The following is a 26,270-nucleotide window of genomic DNA, read 5'->3' on the forward strand; positions in this document are numbered from 1 at the left end:
AGTAACTTCATAGATGTTAACTTCATTCTAATCCATGAATTCTTATCCATGAACTAACTGGTAGCTGTATACAAACTAACATATAAGGTGTGCCAAAATGAAAAGGAGACTACTGGGATACGTACATAAATTTTAGAAACAGTATTGTAAATATAGTTCATGTGGAATAGTACATTTATACATAAATGCCACTGAAGCTGGTCCATGGTCCCAGCCCGCAGGGAGGCAGCAGGCAGTAGATGGCTTCATTGTAAAAACTCCTGAGTTACTGACGGATCCAGTTTCCCACGATGTCCTGCACGTACTTATCACAGGTGAACCTTTGATCTTGCAGAAATTGTTTTGAGGGACCAAATGGAAAAATAACGGGAATGTAAAGAGAATGTTCCAGGGTCTCCCATCAAATGTCTGAAGCAGCCTGAGAGTTTTCTGGACCACACATCCCGCTTCATGACACTGACATCACCGGAATACTGTGCATCGTGGGAGACACTGTACTCGGCACACCTCTTTCATCTTGCAATAAATTTGTGAAACATGCTATCCTTCCGCTCGAAGAATTTGGATAACGGCTCTTTGTGCTGACTAGGAGGAATTCATGATGCAACAAACTGCGGAAATTAGGTCTTACGTCACAGCGGTAGGTGCATCAAAACAAAATGTCCAGACACTCTGTGACCAAAATGGTACTGAAACGGAGGATGACAGACTAAAAGCCGAAATACTAAATGTCTTTTTCCAAAGCTGTTTCACAGAGGAAGACTGTACTGTAGTTCCTTCTCTAGATTGTCACACAGAAGACAAAATGGTAGATATCGAAATAGACGACAGAGGGGTAGAGAAACAATTAAAATCGTTCAAAAGAGGAAAGGCCGCTGGACCTGATGGGATACCAGTTCGATTTTACACAGAGTACGCGAAGGAACTTGGCCCCCTTCTTGCAGCGGTGTACCGTAGCTCTCTAGAAGAGCGTAGCGCTCCAAAGTATTGGAAAAGGGCACAGGTCATCCCCGTTTTGAAGAATGGACGTCGAACAGATATGCAGAACTATAGACCTATATCTCTAACGTCGACCAGTTGTAGAATTTTGGAACACGTATTATGTTCGAGTATAATGACTTTTCTGGAGACTAGAAATCCACTCTGTAGGAGCATATGGACTATCGGACCAATTGTGTGATTGGATTGAAGAGTTCCTAGATAACTGAACGCAGCATGTCATTCTCAATGGAGAGAAGTCTTTCGAAGTAAGAGTGATTTCAGGTGTGTCGTAAGGGAGTGTCGTAGGACCGTTGCTATTCACAATATACATAAATGACCTTGTGGATAACATAAGAAGTTCATTGAGGCTTTTTGCGGATGATGCTGTGGTGTATCGAGAGGTTGTAACAATGGAAAATTATACTGAAATGCAGGAGGATCTGCAACGAATTGACGCATGGTGCAGGGAATGGCAATTGAATCTCAATGTAGACAAGCGTAATGTGCTGCGAATACATAAAAGGAAAGATCTTTTATCATTTAGCTACAACATAGCAGGTCAGCAACTGGAAGTAGTTAATTCCATAAATTATCTGGGAGTAGGCATTAGGAGTGATTTAAAATGGAATGACCATATAAAATTAATCGACGGTAAAGCAGATGCCAGACTGAGATTCATTGGAAGAATCCTAAGGAAATGCAATCCGGAAACAAAGGAAGTAGGTTACGGTACACTTGTTCGCCCACGGCTTGAATACTGCTCGCCGGTGTGGGATCCGTACCAGATAGTGTTGATAGAAGAGGTAGAGAAGATCCAACGGAGAGCAGATCACTTCGTTACAGGATCATTTAGTAATCGGGTAAGCGTTACGGAGATGATAGATAAACTCCAGTGGAAGACTTTGCAGTAGTGACGCTCAGTAGCTCTGTACGGGCTTTTGTTGAAGTTTCGAGAACATACCTTCACCAAGAAGTCAAGCAGTATATTGCTCCCTCCTACGTATATCTCGCGAAGAGACCATGAGAATAAAATCAGAGAGATTAGAGCCCACACATAGGCATACCAACCATTTTTCTTTCCACGAACAATACATGACTGGAATAGAAGGGAGAACCGATAGAGAGAGAGTACCCTCCGCCACACAACGTCAGGTGGCTTGCGGAGTATGGATGTAGATGTAGATGTAGATGTAGATGTAGACTGTGACCCGTTAACTCTGCTTGTGAAACTAGTAATACTACGACACCATCTTCCGGTAAACACATTCACCCACTTGAATTACATAAAACGCCGCTACAGGAAAGGTCTCCTTTTCAGATTGGCGTATCTTATAATATAAATCCACTCACGAATCTACTCAATCCATTAAAAATAATGTTACCAAAAAATAACTGTTACAACTGTGGTATCGTCTGAAGAACGAGGTCTGGTCTCAAAGTTGGTACCTCAAGATTCACTACAGAATAACTGGGAGAATGTAATTTTAACTTAGCTGTGAGAATGTAAAACTATCAATAACTTTAAAGCAAACCAAAACTGCATGAATTTACGTAACGCAACAACTGAATCTGATGCAACACTATTGATTTGAAATTTGCCCTGGTAGTAAAATAAAAATTGATCAATTTGAAAATAATGGTCCCTGTGCTTAATGAATGTTATCCCCGAAATAATAATGCTTCTTACCTTTATCTGCACAATGGTAACGTTCTTTGCACTGCTGTCTGTTAGTACTTTAAATTGTATAGCTAGCAACCAGCTATTTCATTGACTGTTGATTAGCATGCATTTTAAATAAATCGAATATAAATGCGACATTAATTCTTGAGTAAAATAGTTAATCAAAGATGACACGGATCTGGGAAGTAGTAACAATATGGCACTAACTTTAAAACTTGTGTTTTGACTCTTTGAAAATTAATAATGCTCACGATTAACTCACTCAGCCGGCCGTAGTGGCCGAGCGGTTCTAGGCGATACAGTCTGGAACAGCGCGACCGCGACGGTCGCAGGCTCGAATCCTGCCTCGGGCCTGGATGTGTATGATGTCCTTAGGTTAGTTAGTTTAAGTAGTTCTAAGTTCTAGGGGACTGATGACCTCAGAAGTTAAGTCCCATAGTGCTCAGAGCCATTTGAACCATTTGATTAACTCACTCAATAAACTGATTATACATTAACAATTAGATATACGAAATCATTTGATGTGACTGCTATACATTGTCTCAATCATCACTTATGGATACGCGCATTGCATTTGCAACAAAACAGCTTTCTTTACCTTAATTATTTCTAACTACTGTTGAGATTCCTTTTACAGTTAGCAAACATCATAGTATCTTGCATATAGTATCTCTGCCCGAAGCGAGTAAGTATATATCCAGCACACATCAGATACAATAAGTCTTTACAGTTGAGATTCCTCCATAAATCTCCTGTCTAAAGTTACTCTAACACATTACCCACAACACCCTGAATCAGCAATCGCTGTTGAGCAGCGACACTACTACACAGTCGATAATACATTTGACCATCTCTTGTTCAATATAATATTTTCTTACTAATCTTGAATTAATTTACCCTATGTATATACCTTTTCAGTATCTGCAGTTCACATTTGTGATGGCTTATATCGAGCTTACATTAACCAGTGATCTTCCAACGTTAATCACTTAAGTATGTTACCTACGCAAATGTATTCCCGTTTAATTATTTTTGGTGATGCGATTTTTTTCGATAGAGACATTTTGCGCAGTATATGTGGATAATGTATAAATTTACACTCTTTCATTCTTACCATTTCCTTTTGTCTTCTCAAAAACTGAACCTCCATGTCCTTCATTATCCTACCTCTTGAAGTCAAAGTTCACTTTAGCCCTGGTCAACCAATCAGCGTCAAAAATGAGAGGGATAGGTAAGCAGTGTATGACGGGATTCAGTATCCCCTTTTACATATCCAACTTTTACTTGGCGGAACAGTTTTCCAATGACCTTCATTGTTTGTTTATCCAGACCAAGGCAATCTGATTATCTGCAACAGGGAATCTCTCTATCCTTTCTTTACCCTACTCTTGTTTTAGCCATTTCACAAAAATATGGACGCTTCCAAAACACTATGCAAAAGGCTTTCTGTTTCTTGCCCAGCTTCTTTAATCTTGATTTGTCGGTTACAGCTCTTAGACCGTGTTATATCCTCTCCCAACTCTTCCAGCAGCCCTTCAGAGGGATTTCCCAGGAATAAAGTCTGAAGATTAATATTGTTTGCTGGGGCCGGGACATCTTATGCCGGACCCATTCCCGTTTTTTTATCTACTCCTCCTTTGTCCCTGCCTAGGTAGCCTCCGTATTAGGCGACCACTTTCCTTGTCCGTCACTTACGCTTTCCTCCGCTGCCTACCCCTTCGACGTGTCTGTAGTCTCAAAGAAATGAAGAGCGTCTTCCACTGATCTGACTTGTGCTGGTGCGGACTGGCAATTTTTCCTTCATCCATGGAAAAAATCGCTCTCGTATCCCCTGTTAGGAATTATAGCCTTCGAACATAGGTATGCTTCACCTACAGAGTTATTTGTTGTGCTATAACCAATATTGTTCTTAGAATTTCTATTTAAATTTGTGAAATGGATTGCATGTGGCCTGTAAGCTTTGCCTCTCCTAGCAAAAATGGTTCATATGGCTCTGAGTACTATGGGACTTAACTTCTGAGGTCATGAGTTCCCTAGAACTTAGAACTACTTAAACCTAACTAACCTAAGGACATCACACACGCCCATGCCCTAGGCAGGATTCGAACCTGCGACCGTAGCGGTCGCGCGGTTCTAGATTGAAGCGCCTAGAGACGCTCAGCCACACCGCCCGGCTTGTTCATATTACTTTTACACATTTGCGTACGTAGTTTCGAAAGGTGCACAGCGGTTACGGCCCAAGACTCGGATGACTGAGGGGTGGAGTTAAAATCGGTCCACCCATCCTTTGTTTGGTTTCCCGTACTTTCCCTAATATTTGTAGACAAATGCTTCGATGATCCCTTTAAAAAGAAAACGGCTGACTTCCTTCTTTGTCCTGTCCGAGTTTGTGCTTCGTCTGTAATGGCAAAATAATCTTCTTTTCTTTTTTTTTTGTAATGGCCTGCAACAGAAAATTAAGAACCTATCAAATGAATCAATTTGTCGTAGTTTGCTGATACGTCAAATAATGTGATCGTTAGTTCCATCTCTGGTTTAAGGGGCTCCGGAACGCCCTATACTTGCAATGTTAAAATAACGCTTATAAATTAGATCTTTCCTCACAAAGTATTTGAGGTAGGAAGTTGAACTTTTTACAGATTATTTATTGGAATATGGGCTACAACTTAACACAGGGATTTTACAAAATTTTACTTCAGTTATTAAAGATGATTTTTTCTCAATTGTAATGAAAATTCACAACATTTTTTTTGCAATTTTTTATTTATATATTCAAAAATATACAGTTTTTTGGAAAAAGGCTGTGTTAAATTATGCAGAAGGTACTGTGTAACATTTACTGAAAGTTTGAAACAAATATGTTTGGAAGATCCTTAGAAAACATGTAATTAGTATGAGAAAATAAAAGTTTTGGGAATCGAGCGACAAAGATTGGATTAACTTTTTAGTGCATTCCAGGTCCATAGGATGGATTATCTTCATCCTCTGCAAACTCCTCCTCCAGCTTCCTCTTGTTCCTCCTCCTGTTTACTCTTGCTTGTATTTCTAGACTCTTTACAGCACTGTCTGCAGCCCGAAGGCGTTCCTTGTCTAAAGCAAGCATCGCTCATACCATGTTAGAACCTATCTTCATTCCCATATTTCTAAATACCTTGCACCTTACAATGTTGCCATCATTGAAAGTCGCAACAGCATCATACACACCAAAGTGAAGTGTTTCTATTCCAACAAATACAGTCTTGGGGATTCTCGACCATATAACACTATTTACACTTTCATTGGGGTTTTGAGTTTTTCCGTGAATACACTTTTTCAACAGTTCAGGTGCTGCTAAGTCTCTGAAAATAGGTTTTATCACCTCCATTACTGTATGAGGCAGACTATGCTTATGAGTGTACACTTCACCAGTTAGCAATCCTTTGTTATATTTACACCAACTGTCTTCTTCTTTGGGACACAAGCTATGTTGGGGATTTTCATCGGTTGAAGAAGTATGAAAAAAAAGAGCCCAAACAGCCTTCTTCATTTCGTCGACACTTTGTGTATTTTGCCTAATAGCCATTCCATAATAGTTCTATATTTTGTCAATTACACTGTCAGTTAACCTTCCCTTCCCATCCAACCCTTTACCATCACTGAGTTTTTGTTTTTTGTACGAAGCTTTCAGTCGCCGAAGTCTTGTTCCCATTCGCTTCTGTACGTGTCCAATACACTCAAATTTCTGCACTGCAACATCATCACCATAGGGCTTCAGTCCTTGAACATGTTTGAAACTTTTAGAATCACCGTCACCAAGGTAATTAACATATCGCACTTTATCACACGCCTCAGAACGCTGAAATATACTGGCAACACCAGCCACTTCCATTCCTCCACTACTGCCACTATAGTTAGCTTTGTAATTATTTTCATGTGTACCTTTATATTTTTGTGGACATCTACAATACTTTGATATTACTGCTACATCTAAAACTTTCCCTGTATACATACTGGTGGCAGATACTACACCATGAAGAGATGTGTGTCCCCGTTTATGCCAGGTACCATCGAACGCTGCAGTCAAATCTCTGTTACCATTATTTTCCATTACTGCCTCTTCCACAGCGTTCTTCATAGATTCTATACAGACATCTTCTACTTTAGACCCTAATAATTTATTATAGGTCGTAAACTTGGTTGGGGGATTTGGAAGATTCATGCCACAGAAAATTGCACCTGCAGTAGCACCCTTACCAACTGAACGCAAGGAATAAACAAATCTAATGTTGTGTTCGTAGATTTTGCTACCATTTTCTTCAGTTGCATTTACTGCAACACTGTTCCAAAAGGTGGTCATGTATGAACACTTATCACATTTCAGTTGTATTTCACTAGCAAGTCCTACGTGCTTTATTATGGAGAGTTCCAGACCAACTTCACTACAATGAATACATCTTACACAGTTTGAAAAAATTCCTTTGAGAACCGACATATCAAATATTTCATTCAGATCCGATTCGCCCATAAAACATTCATAGTTTTCACTCATTGAACCAAGCTTCTTCTGTGAAGTATTTTCTTTCCCACTTTGACTGCTATGGGCAGGTGTACTTGAGAGGTTAGGTTCACTCACTTGGTTATCGTCTTTATTGTTTACAGTAATAACACATACCTTTGGCTTTTCAACATTTCTCCTTTTCTTAAAAGCCTTCAGAGGATTTCTAATAACTTTACATTTACTCATTATTATACTTCAACAAAACAGAGACTCAAGACACAGAATTAATTACGAATATTTTCGAGATAACGACAGAGTAAATAAACATGAAACAGTCGACAATCACACCAGCGATATATATTGAACCATCACAGGTTAGCCACAACACATACTTTATCTCACATCACTAAAATGTACCTGATGAACACGGACGTTAATAATAACACCATTTGACAGCAGTTTAACAGCGCCACAGTGGGTCACGCCCATGTAGAACACATTTCAAAAAAAATTTAAAAATAGTTGTAGTCTTCGGAATTGAATAAATTATATATCTATTAAAAGGTAATAGTCTGCAGATTCAGAAAACGCAAAAAAGTAAAAATTGAACTTTTCATGATTTTGAGCCTTTCCGGAGCCCCTTAACTCTGTCGAACTTTCGTATTTATGTGAAGCAAATTATTTAATGCCTGCCAGGTTAAAATACAGACAACGTTCCTGTTATTCTGTTTTCGTTGAATCAGGCTCGTGCTAAGTTATTTCGAACATTGGTTTGGTTGGCTGTGAGACTTTAAAATGAATTCAACACCTTTCAGGTGACAGAAATTCTACTGAAATACGAAAGGTCAGTCAAAAGGCAATAAACATTTGACTAAATACAATGTTAACGATTTATCAGTTTATCGACATAAAAGACACTTTTTTTTATTGAAACCCGTTCTTTCCTTTCCTTTCTTACGTAATGTGAAACATATTGAGGATTCTGGTTGTAACTTCGTGTTTGTTTATCTTTTCTTGACGTTTATACAGTAGGGGAGAGCGTTGTACCTGGAGGACAGTGTACCTAGGAACATACGAAGTGTAACGGTTGGTGTTTGTCCAGTGTCTGACTTATAATCACATGAAATATGCGCACTAGAAACCATCACAAGCAGTTTCCGGAATTTTCTACTGTCTTTGTTGTTGTGAGCCATGAGGTTGTTTTTATTTTTTTAATTTTTTTTCAGTGTTTTAAATCACTCGGGTTCTATACATTTGAGTGCTGTATAATATGTTTAGCTACTTGGAAGATATCGTTAATTCTTCAGTTACAGAATTTTATTGTGAGCAAAATTGTATGTATTTTTCAAACTAGTTACATAACGTGTGCACAGTTAATCCATATTTCTTCGATAGTGCACCATTTTGTACACTGAAATGGAGGAAATACCTCTGCCATGGAACACATGATATTTGCAAATGTAATGAGTTTCCCTAACTTGAGAAAGGAAATCTTCTTTAGTTGTCAATTTCTTCTATTTCAAAAAGCTTTTAATTCTAAATGGTATTTTAAGTTACTTCTTATTAGTTTTATTTCACATCCGAATTAAATATAGTATTGGCAACATGCTTTCACTTACAAAATTTTTAAATTCCAATAGAATATTTGTTCGTAGGTGCATAACCAAGTTGTACCTTGTAACAGGTTTTCACATGTGGAAAAAAACTTACTTTTCTAGAGTAATTTTTGCAGTTCCAGAAAATCCGGCAGCACATATAACGTGAATGGTATCATTTCAGAGTGGATTAAGAAAGTATGCTTAGCTTCTATTACAGAGCCGGCTAGAGGTGAAAGACTGAAAAGTTTTCCAACGCACAACTCTCTCCCCATCAGAAAATGGGTGTCGTATTCACAGTGTTGTGCTAGCTTATCCCACAGGTTGGTCATGTGCAATTCAATGCATATTACTAATGCATTTTCCAAAAGAAATGTTTGGTGAAATGTCTGGTGAAATTTCTGGATCGTTTTATTATGGATTTTAGTCATTTTCTTTCTTTCGCCATCGGAATTGCCATCTGTTCGCGCACCCGTTCCTACGACGTGCATGCTGGAAACGGCCTATGTTGCAGTCCAATAGTAGTTGATACTGATGAGGGAATTCTGGCAAGGCACACTATACTAACGTCGCCTGCAGTAACCAATGGGAAATGAGGGAAGATGGTTACTAAAGTTCCAGGAAATGTGGACATAGTGGAGCTACAGAGGGTACACGCTCTCTACCCTCAGCCTCCCACATTTCACCTCGTAAACTTCCTTTATACTCCAAATACTTCGGACTTCGATCCATTGTAACTTAGCCTTGATGGTTTCGTGGAACGACTGGTGACATGTTCCTCGCCCCAGGCTTGCCTCCTGTATCCTGTGTTCTAAATTATACCACGCTTTTTACCCATTTAATCTTCCTCTTGTTATTTTAAGCTACCTCTGTTGGATGCCTTCTTTTATCCTTGCCGAGGCTTATACGAAACAGGTGTAAGTTCAGTGCAGTCACCCACTTTACGATCCATAAACAACCATACTTTCGTTGCTATATGTCGCTGGATGCGTGTTGTCTTGATCGGGGATGTAGTAGGCCTGGACACGGCACAGTTACGTCTGGCTCCTATTCGTCACCGGGCGCGGGCGAGCAAGCTGACACCGCACGTTCCGCTGTCACGCTGTGAGATTGTGTCTGGCCCAACCCCCCACGAAGCTTACCGGCGTGGCTTGCGTGAACGTGGCTCTCAGTTTCGCTTCATTGTGGCACGATGCCCGCAGCGGCGTCTCCCATCTGCTGCCGCCTGCACACTGTCCGACATACCGCAGCCGTGCACCCGCCACTACGCTGCTGAGAGTCCTGACTTCAAAGCCGGGCTCTCGTCACCACCACCAAGACTGTTGGGCTGCCTCCGTGATAGCTGTGGGTTCCTCACTCCATCGCGCTGTGATGCGTCGTGACGCCGTCGCCACGTGCTACACGTAATTAGGTTTAGCTAGCTCGCATTTCAGTTAACCTGCCGCTGATCTTCCAGCAATGACATGTCAGAGCCAAATGAAGAGAAATGTAGTTTTCCTTTCCAGATGCTGTAGAGCAGGAATCGTGCAGCTTTTCGTTTCTCTGAAATGTTTTTCTTAGGCGTAAGTAGGATTCTGGGTAAACTTGAGTTGGATGCAATTGAAAGGAGGCTGTTGCTTAAAATTTAAATCACAAAATTGATGAACGTGTTTTTATCATCCCCTGGAGCGAGTAATGTTTTCCAGCTTAGGATGGGTCAAATGGCTCTGAGCACTATGGGACTCAACTGCTGTGGTCATAAGTCCCCTAGAACTTAGAACTACTTAAACCTAACTAACCTAAGGACAGCATACAACACCCAGCCATCACGAGGCAGAGAAAATCCCTGACCCCGCCGGGAATCGAACCCGGGAACCCCGGGCGTGGGAAGCGAGAACGCTACCGCACGACCACGAGATGCGGGCAGCTTAGGATGTATGTACTCCAGTACACTGTAATGGGATCTTAATGTTAAGTTATGATGACACTCATTGTAGATTAGACAATCATAGGGATTTGTATTTATTTAGCGTTAGAAAATTTACTTTGAGTTGGACTGCTTTAATGTGGCGTGAGATGGAAATAAATTGGTTTTGTCTTATTTGCTTTATAACGGTTAGCTACCTTTGCACAGTATTCCTGTTAAGTGTTTCTGAACTCAAACGTTTGCTGTCAGTGCCATATAACGGAAAGTAATCATAGGTTTTGCTGAATCGATTTCTGCCTCTACCTTTCCATTTCGGATGGACAGTACACTGTGTAAGACATATTACATACCGTAGTGACATAACTGCACAATGTTGTTATCGGCCAGTTGTTTTGATTATGTTTTGATGGAGATAGTTGAGATATGACGCAGTGAGCTTCTGTTATGATTCTTGCTGTGGGTTAACAAAGATAGCACCATAGTATTACTAACTTTTGATACCTCCAGGACCTTTTAGTTTATAAGTGGTGCCTTGGCTACCATGGAGTGTCGTAGCTGATCGTATCGATGTTTCAACTTCATTTTCTTGTAATCATATATCCCATCCTATGACGTCTTTCTAATTAACACTCATTCAAATCTGTCCGGCGGCAGACTCACACCCTCCATATCCCAAATGCGTTTTGCGATTAAAAGTTTACTGGTATAGTGTACATTATTATCCTACATTTACCGTTAGCTAGTAAGCAGAACTCAACTGCTTTCGTTAGGTCGCCTTAGCCAGCTTCCCGTCTTCTTGCATGCAACCATGCAGTCGACCTATTTTATCTTCAGTGATGACTTAATTAAGGAGGATATAAAATATAATATATCAGAGGTGACTAGTGAGGATCAGTTCCAAATTCTTTTGGGAAAATTCGAAGATCTCTGCGGACAAAAATGTTTAATAGTTTAAAGAAAGCAAAGATGCCACAGGATCAAAGGATGCTGACACCCAAACCAATATGTAGTTTTCCTACTGTAGGTTTCATTCGATCTTAAGAAGAAAAAGTGTCAGAAAGTGTGCCAGAATTTCTGCAGAATATCTCTAACTTCAGCAGGGTGTACTAATGGCCAGACGACTTACAGTTATTTTTAGCACGGATAAAATTAACTAGGAAGGCACGTACATACGACGAATCGGTAGAAACACCAAGAAATGCAGAGAAATTCGATGTTCTGGTGAACGGGTCATCGGAGAGGTGTTTAAATATGAGAGGAGTGAGCTGTTACTAGCACAATTTCCCACCATTAGACAGAGGCAGGGAGAAAATTTCGAAGAATTGGCTAATACGATTCACACTATCTCATGTCGCTTGTATACACAGCATGGAATCATATCTCGTTCCCAAATACCGAAATACGAACTGTCAATCTGTTTATCAGGGCATAAATCCGTAAATTGGAGACGAGGTTACAGTGGCACAGCCTTCGTGCATGAGGCAGTTTGTCTTGCTCAACTGCGAGAGGAGGGTTGGCATTTCTTTTCCATCAACCATTAGACAGAGGCAGGGAGAAAATTTCGAAGAATTTGCAGATACGATTCACACAATCTCATGTCGCTTGTATACTTAGCATGGAATCATGTCTCGTTCCAAAAGACCGAAATACGACATATAGTGACCCTCATAACATGTTCACAAACGAGACAGACTTTAGACAACGCAGACGCCTGAGACACACCACCAGCAGATGCAGGTCCCTTGTGGTCTGATTGCAGGTGGATTAGTCATTTAGGCGTTAATTGTCCTCGGTCGTGAGACAGATCAGACCACGGCCGGGGAAAATTTCAAAGTTTTGGAGACAATGGAGTGCACAGCCAAGAAAATGCTTGGAAGGCAGGTATAGCCTCGTATCAGATCCCCGAAAAAAATAGTCAGTCCCGTTAACTTCCATATATTGAAAATGCTGGCAACATGATTGCACGAGGGGCATTCATGCTTCATCCCCTGTAGTTTCAGGAAGTTACGATAAGTGGCAGCGTTTACTTCAAAGTGGCTTCTGTAGCGGAAGTGTGTTCCAAGCCGACCGCTGTCGTAGAGTTTCTTTTGGGCGTAAACCAGAGTATCACAGATATAAGTAGGTGCTTGCAGAATGTCTAAGGGGACCTGGCAATGAACACAAGAACTGTGAGTCGTTGGGCGTGGTTCAGATGGCTCTAAGCGCTATGGGACTTAACATCTGAGGTCATGAGTCCCCTAGACTTAGAACTACTTACACCTAACTAACCTAAGGACATCACACACATCCATGCCCAAGGCAGGATTCGAACCTGCGACCGTAGCAGCAGCGCGGTTCCCGACTGAAGCGCCTAGAACCGCTCGGCCACGGCGGCCGACGTTGGGCGTGGTTTATGTCATCATCGTAAGAAGTGCGTGCAAACGTGGTCGATCTCCAGCGTGCTGGTAGGCCGTACAAAGATGTGACTCTTGCAATATTGGAACGTGCTGGCCCTCTTAATCGGGGTGATCGACGGACCACAATCAAATATCTCGCTGCTGCTCAACCGGACGCGTCTGTTGGTAGTACTCAAAGATGTGTTTCAGCTGGGGACTTCGCTGCCTAACAGAAGACCATAGAGAACAAACAAGGACCATCTGTGCAGAATTCCTCTCCAGGTAGCCATTTTCCACGCTGTTTACAGGCTGTCGCAGACAGTGGACTTTGGTGACGCAGTTTACCAGTCTGGTGGCAGTAACACCAAACAGATGTGTGGAATTCAGGAAAATGTGCCCATTCCCTGCTATTCGAATGGACCACGTGTGAAAGGCAAATGCAGATGTAACCATATGTCGCGGTACAGGAACAGTTCTCTGGGTAAGAGCCAAACTTTGAGAGCCTGACAGAACTACCTTTCTGGTTGACCTGCTCACCCAGAATGAAAATAACTGACTCCGAGTCATGCTAAATGCGCCTTTGCAATAGTGATACTGTGAATGGCAAAGTATGTTGGCCAGTCTGATTAGATAATTTTGGACTGAGGGATCTTTTATTTCCACATGGAACTATACCAGTCACTATTCAGAAAATAATTGACGATAAACATACTCCAACGGATGGAATACTATTTAAAAGCAACAGGAGGCAGAAGTCATTACCCACAAGAGAAGCTTATACAGTCGCACTACCTGTTAGAAATAGTTTGCAAGAAAAATTGTAACATCTCTGAAAGCCACAGAGGAATCTTCTGTATCCAGTATTAGCAGAATTTGGGTCTCTGTTTGAGGAGAGGCAGTATTTGTCACTCAGAGATTTAACATGCCACAAAATTCCAACTGCAAATGCTCGACTGATAGCACAAAAATCCTAACGAATTCCCTATCACTTGCAGTCAGTGATGAAAGGAAGTATTGAGCAACAATTAGGTGATGGAATCATTCAGACATCGTCTAGACCTTGGGCCTCATCTATAGTATCTCTGCCGAGAAAAAAATCCGTTAATGGTAAGAAAAACCTATGGCTTATGTGTTGATATGTTAACAGTGAACAAGGTTACAGCACGTGATACATATCCACTGTCTTGTATAGACGAAACTTTAGGCAAACAGGGAAACTGCTGCTATTTCACTACATTTGGTATGGAATAAGGTTGTCAGCAGATTCCTATTGCGCCATAAGACATGCATAAAACCACATTTTTAGGGCACACAGGGCTGAATGAATTTCTTAGGATACCATTTGATTTCAGGGACGCACCTCCTACACTGCAGATCTATTGTTAAGAACCAACCATATATTCATGGGCAGTTAGGGAACATGCCGAATGGCTAAGAACCGAGCTATCATGATTTCAAGGGGTACTCTTAAGTTTGAAATTAGAGAAATGTTCTTTTGCGATGTTTCAAGTTTAGTACCTGGACCATGTTATCAGAAACTAGAACTGAGACTTACGCAACTTTGTAGAAAAGTAGTATTTAAGTGTGGCTTTCATCTGTATATAATAAAAAAAATTCCAATACTTTATTTATTTTTAATTCCAAAACGTAATGTACTTTGTGGATAGCCCTCGTATATGTATCTGTCATGTGAAAATGTACCCATGAACCTAGTAAGATTGCATGACACATCCACATTTTAATCGTTAGAAAGGTTAACCCAATCTGTATAGTCCACTTATAAATTCTGTCCAGAGAATGTGGAAATTAAGTTGTCTGGTCCACTTACAAGTTCTGTCCAGAGCATGTGAAGATAAAGGTGTCTTAGATAACAGGCCAAAACATTGGTATTTAGCAAGTATAACCATCGGTAATTAAGATTACTCCCTTCTTTTCCACCCATTAAAGAAACATAAATTTTTTATTGTAATCACTTGGGTAGCAGGACAAATGATTGTGAAGTTGGTAAATATGTTATCTTCCCATAGGTTTCACGATGGACTATTTTATCTAAATGTTACCTAACTTCCCCTTTATTGAATATTAGTAGTTATTACTATTTATTTTTGCTAGTGACAGCACCATTTCAATCACAGTATGCTTCACTGCCTATCTTCGTCACACTAAGAAGTATCAGGTATATAATTGGTATAAATTTCTTAAGGGAAACTACGTTGTTTTAAAAATAGAAAATGAAATATAGTTTTAAATTATACTGCCTCTAGCAGTATTTTGATAGTCTTAACTCTGAGTTTAATATTTTGTTATAGTCTACTAAGAAGACTGGTAGAAGAATATCGATTTTATGGCTTTCCAAATTAGATCATGACTAATATTACTGTCGGCACATTCTCTTAAATCTTCAGACTACTATCACTACCACGACCATGTAGTTTGCATATTTTTTAAAATAATTCCCGAACTATTCAGAGGAGTATGCATATGTAAACTCTGTTATATTCCTCTTCTCTCATTTTGTAATTTTCTCCGGCACAATTTCATTTCCATCTGTAATCCCCTGCCTTGTTTCACCAAGGTTTTGTCTGTAATTTCGGTACTCTTGTGGATGAACAAGTTTAAAAGTAAGACCTAATGATTTATAGAGCAGCGCCCGTTCTCAATTATACCACCGTCATTGTAAGGTTCACCCCCCATGGCATCCTCTAATGCCCATCGGGCCTAGTGTTATAGACCCCTGGCACTGATTCTTGATGAATGCGATACCACGTTGACGATGTCCCCATCCATCGCTTGCGCAGTCATCTCGCCTCAACAGATCACCGCGCCAGTCCACTGCTTCCACTGGTCTCTGATGCCTGGTCTGCACAGGCAAGCAGTACCAACAATTACACGTCCCCTGTCACCAGCTGTGCCCCCTAAATTGTCCAGATCTAATTACACCATTACCCGAGCTATCCGTCTTTCCAAGAGAGTGTCCGACGAACGTGTAAACGTCGTAAATCAGAAGTCCTGCGGAAAGGGGATGAGCTATGCAAGCCGCAAATTGCTTGGAGGGATCTCAGAATTGTTTTATTAGTGATTTTAAGTTATTAAATTTTCTTTCTTTCACGCTCGGAATTGTCGTCTGCTCGTGGTACTTGTGTGCTGGAACCGTACTATGCAGCAGGCCAAGAGTAGTTGGCTCTGGTTAGGAGTTGCTGGTGGCGCACGCTTTACAAGTGTCTCGTCCAGTAATCAGTTGGAAATATAGGAAGATGATCTTGTGAAGTTCCGGGGATGTGGCAGAGGGTGCATTCCAGGCGCTATTCGTTGGTGTCCACAGCCTCCGACTTGACAACACGCCATCTTTCTTCACGTTTCTAATACTCCGGACTTCAGAATGGCTTCTCCGAGCAGCTGGTGACATATTCAATCTTCACAAGTACGCCCCTTGTATCTTGAGTACTGAATAATATCATGCTTTTTATCTATTTAATTCACCTGATATTATTCGAAACTAGCCTTATTGAATTCCCATTCCCCCTCCTCCTCCCTGACACATGTGCATTCGTGTGTGATTAATAAATTTATAATTTTTTGAGAATGTCATAATTTGCCACGATACCTGTATTTACTAAAACTACAGGTTTGAGTCAGAACAACAGAACACCCTCAAGCACGATGAACGGTGTTGATTATAGATCATGTGTCCAAATATTGTCATTTGTATTTATTCCAGCGATGTACAATAACTGCCTGCAAACTATAGAATGCATACATTCTCAGGACAAAGTAGAAGGCCAGAATGAAGATGATCAGTTCTAGAGCAGTCATATGGAGTTGCAATAAGGAAAACTTTGTCATCTGTTGTTGTCAATATATTTGCGGAAGATATTGACGTATGTGCCCTGAATCGGCAGCGTTGAAACCTATGTTCTTTAGGTATATAGACGATACCTTCGTTATCTGGCCTCATGACATTCAGAACTTGTATTGTTTTTAGAATATCTCGATTCGATGCACATAAATATTTAGTTCAGCATGGCGATGCAAAAGGATTGTTGCCTTCCCATTCCTGGTATTTTGGACAGGAGGAGGTGTGATTGGCTGATTGCACATTCGGACATACCTTTTATAGGAAGCCAACTCACACTGATTTGTATCTACAGGCTTATAAGTGTCACCATCCCTCTTAAAATGGAGCGATACTTCGAACTTTGGGTCATACGGCCCATGCCATCTTAGACCCTTAAATTTTGTCCGATGAAATAGTCTACCACGAGGTTACCTTTCGCCAAACACATATTAGTCGATGGCACGTAAGTCTACAGCTCTTGGCCTTACGCAAGTAGTAATACCACGAAGATTGTTTGTACTGCGAGAAAATATGGTGTGAAGCTTGATTTTCGATCACCATTTAAGATTAGGTTTCTTTTTGGGTCTATAAAGGACGACTTTCGTTTGCGTAAGTCAGGTGTCTACCCAATTCTCTAAACTGGGGGACATACTACACATCTGTCAGACTCTTAAGGCCGTGGAGGAGCTGTGTTAGAACATAAAAATCACGCAAACTAACAACAGGCAGCCAATTCTGCGATGAAACTTCCTGCCAGATTAAAACTGTGTGCCGGACCGAGACTCGAAGTCGGGACCTTTCATTTCGCGGCCGAGTGTTCTACCAACTGAGCTACCCAAGCACGTCTCACGACCCGTCCTCACATCTTTAATTCCGCCAGTACCACGTCTTCTACGTTCCAAATTAAAGATGTGAGGACGGATCGTGAGTCGTTCTTTGGTAGATCAGTTGGCAGAGCACTTGCTCCCGAAAGGCAAAAGTCCCGAGTTCGAGTCTCGTCCAGCACACAGTTTTAATGTGTCAGACAGTTTCATATCAGCGCACACTCCACTGCAGACTGAAAATTTCATTCTTGCGCCAATTCTGCGTTTGGAAAACATTGTTTTGGCAGGACCATCCGACAGAATACAATACCACAAAGCTTCTACCGTTTCAGTCACTGGGTAGAAGGAATGGTCTATCATGCACCATATGGTGACTTACGCAGTATGTATGTAGATGTAAATAGTCATTAATTAAGCTGTTGAGTTTCGATCATCAAATTAACTTATAGTTAGATTAGTAGATTTTTCCTCAAATTCTGCATGGAATACGACACTTCCCCAGTCAAACAACAGAGGGCAGAGATTGCGTGACTTTCTCAACTGTTGTCGGCGATTATTTCACTGTTTATAACGTCTGATGTTGATCATTGTTTGTTGTGTGGTGACGCTGCTTCTTAATGGTGTATGATCTTCCACGTACGCCGTCGTTTGCTTTCCTGTTTGGAGTAGCCCCACCCAACGAGAGTTATGCCATGCACAGCAATATCCTGTTTCATTTGTTTCTCGAGAGTGAAGGGGCGCTTACCTGTCGCAATGTCGGTAGATATCGAAGACGTTACCCAGCTGCCTATCCTTAATATATGAAGACAGTAACTGTTCTCGAAAGAACAGAAAACTGTTGATGACCGTGCAGCTTTTCCCTGGAATAAATGATGACTAACTGAAACCCTCAGCTGCCGACAGGTGTTGTTGGTTTACCTCGATGTGGACAGCTGAAAATGTGTGCCCCGACCGCGACTGGAACCCGGGATCTCCTGCTTACATGGCAGACGCTCTATCCATCTGAGCCATCGAGGACACAGATGAATAGTGCGACTGCAGGGACTTATCCCTTGCACGCTTCTCGTGAGACTCACATTCCCAACTGTCCACAATTCTACATATGCAATGTACCTTATAGACATATGCCCATTCACTCATTACTCGCACACGTTTTGGCGATTTCCGTAAGCTGTCCACATCGAGGTAAATCAACAACACCTGCCGGCAGCTGAGGGTTTCAGTTAGTCATCATTTATTCCAGGGAAATGCTGCACGATCATCAACAGTATTCTGTTCTTTCGAGAACAGTTACTTTCTTCATATATATAGTTAAAGGCCACCCAGCCATTTACCTTCATCTGTGCGAATGCGCACAGGTTGCCAAAACTCTTACGGAAATCGCCAAAACGTGCGCGAGTAATGAGTGAATGGGCAAATGTCTATAAGGTACATTGCATATGTAGAATTGTGGACAATTGGGAATGTGAGTCTCACGGGAAGCGTGAAAGGGATAAATCCCTGCAGTCAAGCTATTCATCTGTGTCCTCGGTGGCTCAGATGGATAGAGCGTCTGCCATGTAAGCAGGAGATCCCGGTTTCGAGTCGCGGTCGGGGCACACATTTTCAGCTGTCCACATCGAGGTAAATCAACAACACCTGTCGGCAGCTGAGGGTTTCAGTTAGCCTTTCCTTAAGTTAGCGGAAGATTGGTTTTAGTTGAATAACGCAATCGGAGCTCTTGCCGCGATAATTCTGGGCAAACACTCAAGCTTTCGATGATTGTGACTATGTTCATCTTCAGGAGAAGCTGGCTGACGTTACCGGTGGCGGTGAGCGTTGTCAGTTTGAGCTCTTGCCCAGAATTGGCGAAGCATGAGGTACAAGACTATCAAAATATCCACGAGTGTGCTGCCGGTCTATAGTGTCCAACGGGCACAATATTTCGGCGATCATACATGTCGCCATCATTAGGTGAACTGACGGACTGAGCTCCTGTGAGGTACAAGACTGTTTTACTCAAGAGTTGTGAGATTACAAGCGGTATGCCTGATATACATAAGTTAATAATGGAAAGAAGTTGGATGTCATGCAGCTAGCGAAATGAAGCGCGGCAGAAGAATTACGTTGGTAATACGTGTTTTGCCTGGAAAAGAGAGGTTGGGGGTCGCTGGACTGTTATCCAGTGCAAGAGGCTGCGCTCTGCCAGCACTGTGGTTCAGTAGTTCCGGTAAGTACATAAACGACGTAATAAATGGTAGGATTGACGGTGGTATTGGTAGCGTTGGTAGAGAAGGAAACATAAATGAATGTGTGAGAGAGAAATTGAGAACCCACGGCTTTCCTTTATTTTTGATTTTTTTTTGTTTGTTTTGCACAAATTTAGAATAACGTACCATTCAGCGTTAGTCCTCAGGGTATTTTATATTCTTACAAAATAGAAATTGCATTTAGCAATTACTATTGATGGAAGTATACTTTACATGCACAAATATCAACAAATCTTTATGATTATTTTTGTTGTTTTGTCCTCAATACAACGTTCTTTATCACGATCAAAGGCCAGAGTTTCCTGTTATTACTGACAACTGCGAAAGTTGTTTATGAATGACACAATCATGTTTTATATAAAATCGACGAAGTACTGAAGCGATATTTGGTATGTTTTTGTTTTGTAGTTTTTAAATTTTACCTTTCTTTTTCGGAGAAAATTGCATTTTCTATCGCTAATTGATAAATCAGTTTGTTTTTCTAATTTTTACGACAACATCCCAAAGTTTCACGTTCCAAATCAACAGTTTCGAACGAAACCGGCGTTAAACATTGTCAGTTTGAATTTTTCTATATATACAGTTCATTTTTAAGTGACATTGACAATTTGAACTTTTCTACACATTCTATTTATTTTTAAGTAACTATGTAGAACAAAAACATTCCGTAATCCAGGCGGACACTATATATTGGTAGCGTTGGTAGGGAAACATCGCTACAATACTTCGTCGATTTTATATAAAACATGATTGTGTCATTCATAAACAACTTTCGCAGTTGTCAGTAATAACAGGAAACCCTGGCCTTTGATCGTGATAAAGAACGTTGTATTGAGGAGGAAAAAACAAAAACAATTATAAAGATTTGTTGATATTTGTGCGTGTAAACTATATTTGCATCAAAAGTAATTGCTAAATGCAATTTCTATTTTGTAGGAATATAAAATACTCTGAGGACTAACACTGAATGATACGTCATTCTAAATTTGTTCAAAACAAACAGAAAAAAAACAAAGGAAAGCCGTCGGTTCTCAGTTTCTCTCTCACACATTCATTTATATTTCTTTCTCTACCAACGCCACTCAGTTTCTAAGTGGTTCATCGTTGCGTTTCCCCGGGGTACCTAGTAAGATACTGACCACATACGTAAACAGAGTGATCGAAATGAGGTAACGCCCGATAGGTAACGCGGTTACAATTATCAAAGCTAATAGAAAAACTACTGTTGCGTACGCTGACTTATGATAGTCTATCGTAGCCTACCGTAGTATCAGAACTATAGCCACTGCACGTTAACACGCTGGGAATCCCATAACGTTAAGTACACCGTACTGCCGCCCTCTTGTGAGCTACAAGCTAACATGGCCAGTGTTGGACTGCGCCAATATTTGAAGCCTCAAACACGAGATTACACCAAATATACTAAAATTTATTCCAGACAAACTACAAGAAACATGAATACTGCACTTGACTAGCAATTGCCGTTTCTGTTATCTGATACGTAATAACGTAACTTCTGATTAATATCTGACAATATTTAATAATAATGAAATGATATTCAATTGCAGTAGTTAAAACATTTATAATGTGTATGTTTTGAATATTTAACACTCGTAAAACTTATGTCTAAGAGAATGGGGTTCAGGCTTACAGATACGCGTTGAGCGAAGTAGTCTGTGACGTGACAGAAGTTCAAAATAAAGTAGCCGAGCATTTTTTTCGCCACTGTTCTTGGACGATTCATAGTATTTTGATGTTCGCGTTTAGTTGGGTAAGCTCAGTAAGGTTTTTTTGGCCAGTGAGCTGGGTGTGTTGGGGTGCTAGTGTGGCGTGCACCCATTTGGAACTTCAGTTTCAGTGCAACAGTTTGTCACTGAGAGTGCGTATGATTGATCAGTAATGGTATAGATTTGCTATTGAACTTTGCTTTGGTGAATTAGTTAATTATTATAGACTAGAGCGAAGTGATATAGTATTAGGAACTCGTACAGATTAGTGATTCTGGTGCAATGCATAAGGCTTTTGGCGTTCATTCGTCGTCTCATGCGCACGCTCTGCTTTTTCTGCTCCGTCAGTTATTTCATACAATGTAATTTTCGCTCTACAGCGGAGTGTGTGCTAATACGAAACTTCCTGAAAGATTAAAACTGTGTGCCAGACCGAGACTCGATCGCGGGTCTTTTGCCTTTCGGAGGCAAGTGTTCTGACGATTGAGATACACAAGCACGACTCACAACCCGTCCTCACAGTTTTACTTCCGACAGTACCTCATCTCCTATGTTCTAAACTTCAAAGAAGTTCTCCTGCGGAACTTGCAGGACTAGCACTCCGAGAAGAAAGGAAATTACAGAGATATGGTTTAGCCGCAGCCTGGGGGATCTTTCCAGACTGAATTTGTCATCCTGTAGTGGAGTGTGCCCTGATAGGAAACTTCCTGGAAGGTTAAAACTGTATGGAGGACCGAGTCTCGCATTCCGAACCTTTGTCTTTCGCGAGCAAATGCTCTACCGCCTGAGCTACCCAAGCGTGACTCACGATCCGTCCTCGCGGTTTTACTTTCACCGGTACCACATCTCCTACTTTCACACAGTTATAATCTGTCTGGAAGTTTCATACCAGCACACAATCATTTGAAGAGAGAAAATTTCATTCTGGGAACATTCCCTAGCCTGTGGCTAAGCCATGTCTCCGCAGTTTCTTTCCTTCCAGGAGTGCTGGTCCTGCAAGTTTCGCAAGAGAACTTGTGTGAAGACTGGAGGGTAGGAGATGATGTACAGGAGAAAGTAAAACAGTGAGTAGGGCACTTCAATCGTTCTTAGTTCAGTCGGTAGACCACTTGCCCACGACATCATTCACCAGAGCATCAGGCGATGGTGAATCGTGCTAAGCCACAGCTCACTGATCTCTCTCCACGTCACGTTGAATGAGCTATGGTCGCGGCACGCACACACGACGGGTTAGCGCAGGAGCGTCCGTCTAAGAACTCCGTGATAGGGGAACGGCACCACCGTCGTAGGACTTTGACTAATGTTCTTACAACTGATGATGGGCCATTATACAGGGTTATTACGCTCTACTCTGCAGAACGTCACCACCCTGCAAACATTACTGTCTCCCTACTTTCCTTTGGCTCTTTACCTGGGGATGCAACGATGGATCTGCTCCCCGACGTCACGGAGGACCAAGTCCATGATTCTATCCAGGCGGATTCTTCGAACAACTCGCCCGGTCCTGCCGGCCTCCCACTAGAGTTTTATCGGACATTTCGTTCTCTACTGGCACAGGTGCGGACTGAAATTTGTCGGGACCTTACGTCACCTATCGTGCAGATCCCAGACGGTTTCCTCGACTGTCTCCTCATTCCCATTCACAAGCCTCGGGCTACATCAAGGATATACGGGTACTGCCACTTGGTGTTGCTCACCAGTGACACGAAGATATTAACCCGGCTGCTGGTTGCACGGTAGGTGGTTTCCCGATCAAACCTCTTTGGGAGGTGTCAATATCCGCACTACCTTCCGTCGGTATCGAGTCATAATCGCTCTTGCTCACGCTGGACTTTTGCAGCTCTTAACTTCAGCCAGGCGTTCGATCTGCTGGACTGCGACTACATAGAAGAGGAGCTCAGCAATATGGGATATCATGATATTACTGTCTCAGTCGTAAGGTGTCTCCTTCGCGGAGCGACGTCACGTACACTCTATAATGGCCATCTCACTCCTCCCATCTTGATTCGTCGTTCGGAGAGTCAAGGCTGCCCGCTCTCTCCAAATCGTATGATTTTGCCATAGACCCGTTACTCTGCGGCCTTCTTTGACGCCTGTCTGGGATGTTTCACCGTAGCCATGTATTTTACTGCAGTGCTTATGCGGACGGTCTCGTCCTCGTTCTTCGTAGCGGTGCCAAGGTCCGGGAGTCACTGGCATGGGTTATCACCTACGGCGAAGCTTCTGGTAGCAGCCTTAACGTGGGCAGATCGAGCGCTATGGCTGTAGGTGCGAGGCTTGCTGAGGACATCGATGCTCCACTGCGTGTAGCTGCTACTATCCAATTCTTAGGTCTCGATTTCGCGAATGACCAGCAGCGCACGACTGCCCTCAATTTCCGGTGCCTATAGCTCCAATAGATCATCGTTTACGGGCCCTCGACCTCCTACAACGGACACAACATGTAAATGTATATTTGGCATTACGTGCCTCCATGTGGCACAGACACTTCCCAAAGTAACAACAATAATTATATACGTAGATGATACAGTAACTGAAGGCAAGCACCAACAACATCTAGTGTAGAACGTTCTTCATCATGATAAAAGACAAGAGTTTCCTGTTTTTATTGATAGGGGCGAAAGTTGTTTATTAATACCAGAAATATGTTTTATACGTGACCGACGAAGTATTGAAGAAATGTTCGATATGTTCTTGTTTTGCGGATTTTTTATGTTAAATTTCATTTTTTGGGGGAAAATTGCGTTTTCTAGCGCTGTATGATAAATTTTTTAATGTTAACTACAACATACATCTGTCTCGTATCACAATTCAACAGTTTTCTAATAAAATTACAATTAAACATTGGTACAATGGATTCAGCGATAAATACTGTTCGTTTTTAAGTAACAGACAGAGGATAGCTTTGTAGAAGAAAAATGTCCCGTAAGTTACGCGGCTCTTTGCACAGCCTCAGTCAGTGTCTCAACTGTGTACAGCTGTCGGTTTCTAGGGGAACAGATAAGAAACTGGTCGCACATGAAAAAAAAGTTATCGAAACGAGGTAACGCCCGATAGGTATATAACACACCAAACTTACTTGTAACACACTTACGATCTTAAAGGAAGACATCAAAGTAATTCAGAGGCGGGCTGCTAGAATTGTTACCGCTAGGTTCGAATAACTTGCAGGTATTACGGAGATGCTTCTGGAACTCAGATCGGAATCTCTGGAGGAAATGCAGGTGTTTCTCGAGGAACACTACTGAGAAAATTTTGAGAATCGTCATTTGAAGCTGACTGCAGAACTTTTCTACTGCCACTAACGTACTTTTCGCGTAAGGACCACGAAGGTAAGATAGCAGAATTGTGGCTAATACTGAGGCATATAGACAATAGTATTTCCCGCTCCCAATTTGCGAATAAAACAGGAAAGGAAATCGCTAGAACTGGTGGCTGGCGGAGTGTGTACGTAGATGCAGATGTAGACTGCGTCTGGGGAAAACGACTATGGAAAACGACAACGGAACACGACACAATGTAATTTATGTCTCCTGCCTAGCCTGCAGCGGCCGGTGTTTGGTACAGAACTATCGACGCAGACAGGACCTCAGCCGGTGCACAGCAAACAGTGGAGAGTCAGTACTATGGACTGAACCCAAGGGTACGTTAAGGCCATACATATATGATGATCGTCGTTTCAGCAGTGAGCTGTGAAGCCCAATACTTCTGCCGGCCGGAGTGGCCGAGCGGTTCTAGGCGCTACAGTCTGGAACCGCGCGACCGCTACGGTCGCAGGTTCGAATCCTGCCTCGGGCATGGATGTGTGTGATGTCCTTAGGTTAGTTAGGTTTAAGTAGTTCTAAATTATAGGGGACTGATGACCTTAGAAGTTAAGTCCCATAGTGCTCAGGGCCATTTGAACCATTTGAACCCAATACTTCTCGCCACCGTGTGTTCCTTCATTGGTTTCACACACGCATCTCTGTTGTTGCAGAATATTACGTTCGATCCTAAATGTCATGGTATGACAAATACGTCTTACAGACCCATTCGAAGTCACTCACACGCTGAAATTGGCGTACTGGCCTTAGTTGTACGTTTCCACGTAGTTTGATGGCTCTTCACTGAAGAGACTTCGAATAAAACTAATCATGACTGCTGCGACACAAGTACGCCGCCTATCCTTTATCTTTATTATTTATTACTGGTATAATTTGTACATCCTAGTCTGATTCCGTTCGGACCTTTCATTTTGGATTCTGCTGGTGGATAGTATTGCTATGATATCATCACTGTAAATTCTGTATGTCTGAAAGGAAGTGGAAACATCTGAGTTTGTGTCCTGTAAACGGAGACACCGAGGAAGAATATTATTTTTGGGAGGCTTACTGTTTCATCAGGGCACTACCTACCGATGAAGATGGTAGTGGAAGTCATCAAAATTTAAATTTTTATTCCACTCACTCAGTAAGAAGATCGATAGCACTTTATTCAATGATTTCGTGGCGGAAGGCTTCGTAATCATTTAAGTAGTTACCAGTTTGTTGCTGTCTGAGAAGTGCAATGTTAGCGTTGGCAATGAAAGGTGTAAATCCCCAATACTATTCGTATTTTCTCTCATAAACGAAATTTCCGTTG

This window comes from Schistocerca nitens, chromosome 3 (assembly GCF_023898315.1).
Source record: "Schistocerca nitens isolate TAMUIC-IGC-003100 chromosome 3, iqSchNite1.1, whole genome shotgun sequence".
In the NCBI taxonomy this organism is placed as follows: Eukaryota; Metazoa; Arthropoda; class Insecta; order Orthoptera; family Acrididae; genus Schistocerca; species Schistocerca nitens.